Source organism: Haemaphysalis longicornis, unplaced genomic scaffold (assembly GCF_048455015.1).
Source record: "Haemaphysalis longicornis isolate Haplotype H1 unplaced genomic scaffold, Haemaphysalis longicornis Haplotype H1 scaffold_12, whole genome shotgun sequence".
Taxonomy (NCBI): domain Eukaryota; kingdom Metazoa; phylum Arthropoda; class Arachnida; order Ixodida; family Ixodidae; genus Haemaphysalis; species Haemaphysalis longicornis.
Genome location: NW_027526225.1, coordinates 103750144 through 103756233, shown reverse-complemented (window position 1 = coordinate 103756233; position 6090 = coordinate 103750144). Strand labels below are relative to the sequence as shown.

General features: G+C 46.6%; 1 pseudogene across 1 annotated transcript; it reads right to left on the bottom strand.

Moving 5' to 3' along the window:
* Nucleotides 1-1265: 1265 nt before the first annotated feature.
* Nucleotides 1266-3293, bottom strand: LOC144163152 (uncharacterized; annotated as a pseudogene). The gene is made up of 4 exons (XR_013320843.1): nt 3066-3293; nt 2685-2783; nt 2527-2625; nt 1266-2131 (listed from the first exon to the last, which is right to left on the bottom strand). The product of XR_013320843.1 is annotated as an uncharacterized LOC144163152 (transcript).
* Between the last annotated feature and the right edge of the window lie 2797 nt (nt 3294-6090).

Here is a 6090-nt window from a genome sequence, read left to right as displayed (position 1 = left end):
TCTCCTCAAGGTACACGTAAACAACCTGTGCACGGTGAGCCTTCTGCCGGTGCAGGCTGAAGTGAATGCTTGGGGGTCAACAGCATACACGTTCGTGCCATCTCGCGGCATTCCTAGTGGGCATTTGGTTTCCTTCACCATCAGTCACCTGTAAACATGTGGCGGGGCTATGAGAGAACACAAACTATAGCCCTGGTTGTCACTTTGTTGGAACATTTAACTGGGCAAAATGCGGGTCTGTCCTCGGAAAACAAAGATAGTACTCATGGCTTGACTAACACCCCTGTTCACAAAATTGACAACATAAGTGTCCTCGGAAAATGCATAGGAAGGAGAGGGTGACACGCAGAGTGCACAGGTTTGGTGGTTGTAGCTTTGAACGCGCTTGAGGGGGGATGATCTTGCTGAATCCACTCAGCTAAAGAAACCAAATTCAGATATCGCATCATATATATCTATTGTTTATTGCACTCGCTGCTACAAGCCTTGAGTCTTCTGTTTGCTGCATACTTCTCTAGATGTTATTAGCACTTTTGATAACCCACCGTACCAGCCTTATTCAACAATGTATGTGCATATTTTGTCTCCTACTTGCAGCTCTCAGGATTCCCGGACACGATTGGATGTGTCGACGGCAGCTACATACCCATCAGGTGTCCAGCTGGGAAAGTGCGCTCTGTTTATGCTAACAGGCACCACTACTTATCATTGACACTGCAAGGTATATGTGACAACAAGAAAAAATTTCTTGATGCCAGCACTGGTTGCCCAAGCAAAATGCACGACGCACGGATTTTCAGGCGGTCAAGGATTGCAAATGCGTTGCCACAGCTGTGCTCCAATAAGTACCACATAGTGGGAGATGCAGCATACCCTTTCCGAGAGTACCTGATGACACCAATCCGGGACTATGGAAATTTTGACAGCACCGAAAAAGCCTTCAATGCAAGTCTGTCGGGAACAAGGGTGCTGATTGAAAATGCTTTTGGAGATTTGAAAAACCGTTTCAGGCAACTGCACAGGTTGGATATGTGGACAGTGGACAACATGTCCAAGTTTATAATTTCATGTTGTGTGCTACACAACCTCTGCATTGAGCGCGGAGATTTGCCAGAGAACTTGTCTAGAGACCTGTCCCTCAGTTTACTAACAACAAATGCACAGGGCTCTGGCCTTTCTCTAAGTCAGCAAAGTAGCAGCAGTGGATCCCAACAAGATAGCCTGTTGCGTGCGTTGGCTAGCATCAAGAGGGATCGCTTGATGATAAAAATGGGGCTCCAGAGGCAGTAGGCACGGAATGAAACATTTTATTAACTTGTGATGCAATTGTGAGTAAATGTATTCAGACCAAAGGCTCGCCTGAAAAGTTGTACTTCGTGGCAAAAAAAATGTTTGTATTGTGCACTCACTGGTCAATTTACTTTTGTGCCGAACTAAACAATAAAAGACATTGAAACCAATTAATCCGCTTGTAGCACCTTATTTCTGCAGACCGAAGGCTTGACGCAAGATTCCCATTTTCTCATCGTGCATTTTGCGCCTTTCTTCGCGGAGTGCCTGTCGGTCAGCCTGCCTTTCAGCTCTCCGATTTTCTTTTTCCAGATGTCTGGCTGCTCTCAGCGACTCCTTTTGTTCATGAATGGCTCTCACTTCAGAGAAAAATAACTGCATGTGTTGCAGGCGTGCAGTGCCAGCACGTGGCTTCACGTCGGCACTTTCTGACTGGCTCTCAGTTTTATCGGTGGTTTTTGCATTTGGTGAAACCAAACTTGGAGATTCGGGGGAGTTTTTGAAAACAGCCCCCGAGGCGTCCCTTTGCACTTCTGGTTCAATGCTGTCGTCGATGCTTTCAATCTTCCTAATATCATCATCGAAAGGGACAGGGCACGGTGATGCTCCAGACTGATTGTTGTTATCTGAAGCAGCTTTGCGACGTCTGATCACCGTCTTGTACCTGTTCTCACACTGCTGCGGTGTTTTTTTTTGATGCCAAGTACAGCTTCAACATCCCTTGATATTTGTTGAAAAGCTTGTTTTCTGTTCTTGAATTTCTTGAATGGACCAATCTGCGGAAAATACTTGAAGTAGTATTCCAACAGCAGCTTTGTTTGTCCCTCAGTCCACTCAGCAGCTGGAATGACGAAAAAATCAAAGCAGAAAGAAACTGTTGGACAATGTGTAAGCATTGCTTAAAATTCTATCATTTAGCTAGCATATGGCAACAACACGTGACTTTGGCTAACCTTACAGCCAACACTAGTAAACAATCTATCACTTGCCAAAACTAGCAAACATTGATCAGTAATAACCAGTGCTAGTGTTATGCATGGAATTGCAGAATGCAAAGTATACCAGTCTTGCAGCAACTGAAGTGATTTACTTGCAATCCTACAGCTTCTTTTGATGTTTTTTCCAAGCCTGTTCTAAACCAACTTACACAACTTCTGGTGCATGCTTTTTCTGAGGGGACCTACCCAAAGAACACTTGCTGAGGTACTTAAAAACAATCAGTGCTGGGACACTCACCTCCACCTCCTCTCTTGGTGCCTGATGGCCCGGCTGGAGCACATGCCTGCCCATCACCTGGTACTGGTGATATGGAAGCCAGGTTGCTATCTGTACCACCTGGAAGGTGAACAAACAGTAAACGTAGTGCCTAATAGTAATGTGATAGTAATACTTACCTCCTCCCACTCTAATGCACGATGGTCCAGCCTCCACACAGGTTCCATCATCTGCTTGTCTTTGAACATTGACATCCCGACTGGTATGCAGAACTGCATCTGTTTTCACATAATGATGGAAATGTGATCGGTTCAATCATACATAAAATTGGTTCTTCAGTAGTGAGCTACATTATAGAGACACGTACATGCCTTATTTTGTAAACAAGCAGTGTAGAGCAAGTAAAGAATTTGCTGAAGAAGTTGCATTCACTTTTTTTCACTTTGGTCAGAAGCTGCATGAGACATTTCACAAATCATAAACATCACTTTTCCTATGTGGTATCTCGAATTCGCGATGCCAAAAATTGCATGCTTCCAAATAGGTGTTCACTGTCTCACCTGGGATGCCTATATCCGCGGCCATAAAGCATGCTTGCTCTTGGGTGGCATTAGTCGCTGAAATCAGTAAATAAATTATTAGTGAGTGTTTTCGCCGCGAAACGTATTTTAATGAAAAAGCAGCACTCATCTAACAGCCACTACACCCGTATTTGTCGCTTAAACTTGTTTAAAACACTGCAACATGTTACAGCTGACGTCGTACGAGGTAACGACGGAAAATAAATCGGCTTGCGTTCGGCGTGCATGCCTTGCAGCGCGTTGCTGGTGAGGAAAACAAACGCTCGCGCTGTGGTGTTTGTCGAATGCCTGTTCAATATTGCGCGGAAGTGCGATATGTGCACCGGATCGCTAGAAAACATGGGAAGGTCCGAAATGTAAACGCGAGGATACGCGCACTTGAAAGCACGGCGAACTGCATTTGCGACGAGCGTGCGCAAACAAGCAACAAACGATCAAATTCACAACAAACAATCAAATTCACTCTACCTTCTGTAGCAGACGGCGGCTGTCGCTGAATCAGAGAAAGGAGGATGCGCTGAGCTTGCGAATCCATCGTGCATTTACAACTTTGCGGAATGGGAAGCCAGCCCTTCGAGCATGCGAGTGCTTCCTACCGCCGCACGTGCTTTGTCCGGAGGCGATGGTCCGGCTTTGCGCACACGTGCTTTTCCGCAGAGAATGCTGGGATACCAAACATTTCTCCTCGCTCGTCGTTTCCCCCTCTCCCGCCTGCTCTCCGGGTGCGTGCCGTATTCCAATGGCGGGTGGAGTGGCCCTGCTCCTGAGTGCTCTGCCCCCACTCCTCACTGCACGACCGCGCTGCTCCTGCTCTCCCAATGGAATTCGCCATAAGGCGACGAAATCGGCAACTGAGACGAAGGAGAATTGAGATGCTATGCATTGGTGAGAGCTCCTTTAATTTTTACTAACTCCAAGAGCATGAGCAAGGCGCACAGAATGGCGCAACACGTGCCTTGGGAGGAGCTCGTAAGAGGTCACGTGACGCTATCACGTGGCATTCAGCGAAAACGCAGGGGGTACACCCGCAGGTGTGCTTGGTGAGTGCAGCATCTGTCTTCCCCGTCTCCGCGTGGGATTGTAGCTCAATCGCTAAGACAACGGGCTCTTGCTTCATTTCTCTATTCGTTCCAGGTTCGATTCCTGGGGTGCCAGTAAGTTCTTTTATTTCTTCGTGGGACTTTTCTGTTGACACCAACGGTCACGACAGAACCCTTGGGGGGTAGAGGTAAACAGCTTCGCTTTAAAAGGCTCCAACACGTGGGACATGAAAACAAGCACACAAAAAGCAGAACTCCCACTCGTGCATGCTGTACCAGGTAAAACTTCTATAGAAACAAGCGCTCGTAAAGGATGCGAGCTGCCCAGCAGAAGGCGCGTGAGCATTCTGCGAAGGCGGGAAAATTGAACTGCATTAAACAAACTTCTGTTCAATTTGTCTAGAGAGGACTCAGAAGGGGAGGGTAAGCGCGTGAAGAGTGGTCGCAAAGAGGGGAGAAGGGCCCCACAGGCCATGTAGAGAATCACTGCTCTGCACTTGATAGCTTTTACTTTGAGTGGAACAGCTTTAACCAGCGATGCTCCGTGCGGGGAATTTTCCCTTTTCCGGGGTATTTCCGAGCTGTAATTTTAGACAAACGGGAAAGAGGGAATCTTTAACTGGTGCAGGAAATTTGAGGAGTCGTGGAGACAAAAGCAAAAATAATGTATGTAAACCAGACCTTGCGTCATTTATTACTTTGCTTTTAAAAGGATCCCTTAACAATTCGTCGGTTTCATGTTAAAATACCTCCAGTCGTGTTCCCGCAAGGAACAAGCATCAAAAACTGCTTCTAATTCAGTTAATAAAACCGGAGGGAGCACAAAGAAACGAGTACCCATGACAACGAGCTAGTAATGCGTGAAGCGGCAGCAGCTGAAGAGCTGAAGCCTGCTTGCATGTATTCCTGTGGAATTCGTATTACAAAAGAGCATTTCAGGTACGCACGGCGCGCCGCCGGCAGCCGATCGCGGAGGCCGTGAGGTACGTCTTAGTCCGCGTGGTGTCAACGAGAGATGGCGCCAGCAGTCCCAGCGCTGAGCTGAAATTATCTCCATTTCCCAACATATTTTGTTCTTTTTCATATGTGCTGTTTTAACTTGGAACTTTAGCATGCAAAGTGATGTTTTTTTCTACAAATAGGGAAATGCACAGTCAAATTCTGCTGCCTGGAAGATGCAGTAGAATTCCGTGCACGCTGGAACTCTGATTCTCTAAATGGGGTCCGCGCCCGGAACGCTACGTATAGTAGACACAGGTGTCGCTGGTTTAGGCTCAAAACCGTACAGGAAACCACTTAAGACCTATGAGCTGCCGAAAGCAAATAAAGGAAATTTTGTAGGAACTCTTGAGAAACCTGCGGGGGAAAAATGCTAAAAATAGGGAATTTTTGAACCTCCAAATGGGAATTTTTCTCCTCAGTACGGAACACCACTATCTTTGACTTTCTCGCGGCTCCCGCGTTTCATGAAGCATAGGGATCTGAGGCTTTCGGTTGAAAATACACCTTACTACGAACCTGAGTTTATAAACGAATAAAGCAGCCGTGCTATCATGATTGTTCTGGCAAGAGTGGTTTAATGCGGGACTGCCTTATTTTCCTTGGCAGACAGAGAAAATAGAGAGAGAGAAAATTTTATTTTCTGCAAAACTAAGCGGAATATCACTGTCGGATAGCTTCATGGAGTCAAGGTGACTCCGTTCAGGCTCCCACTGATGGCCTTATCGATGAAGTCCACCAGGCCACGTTGCTCTTCTTGGTCTTCTTGGTGGCGAGCCACTCTTAAGTGTAGTGCTGTCTAATTAGCACATACAGTGGGCACTCTCACAATATGTGTTGTTGATTGGCGACGTCATTGGAAGAGTGGCACATTGGGTGTGTATCTGTCTTTTTACCTCGCAATGAGGTGTAATCTATCTGGTGTATGTAGCGTCCGGGTTGCGCTTTTGTGCTGCTGTCTTTGT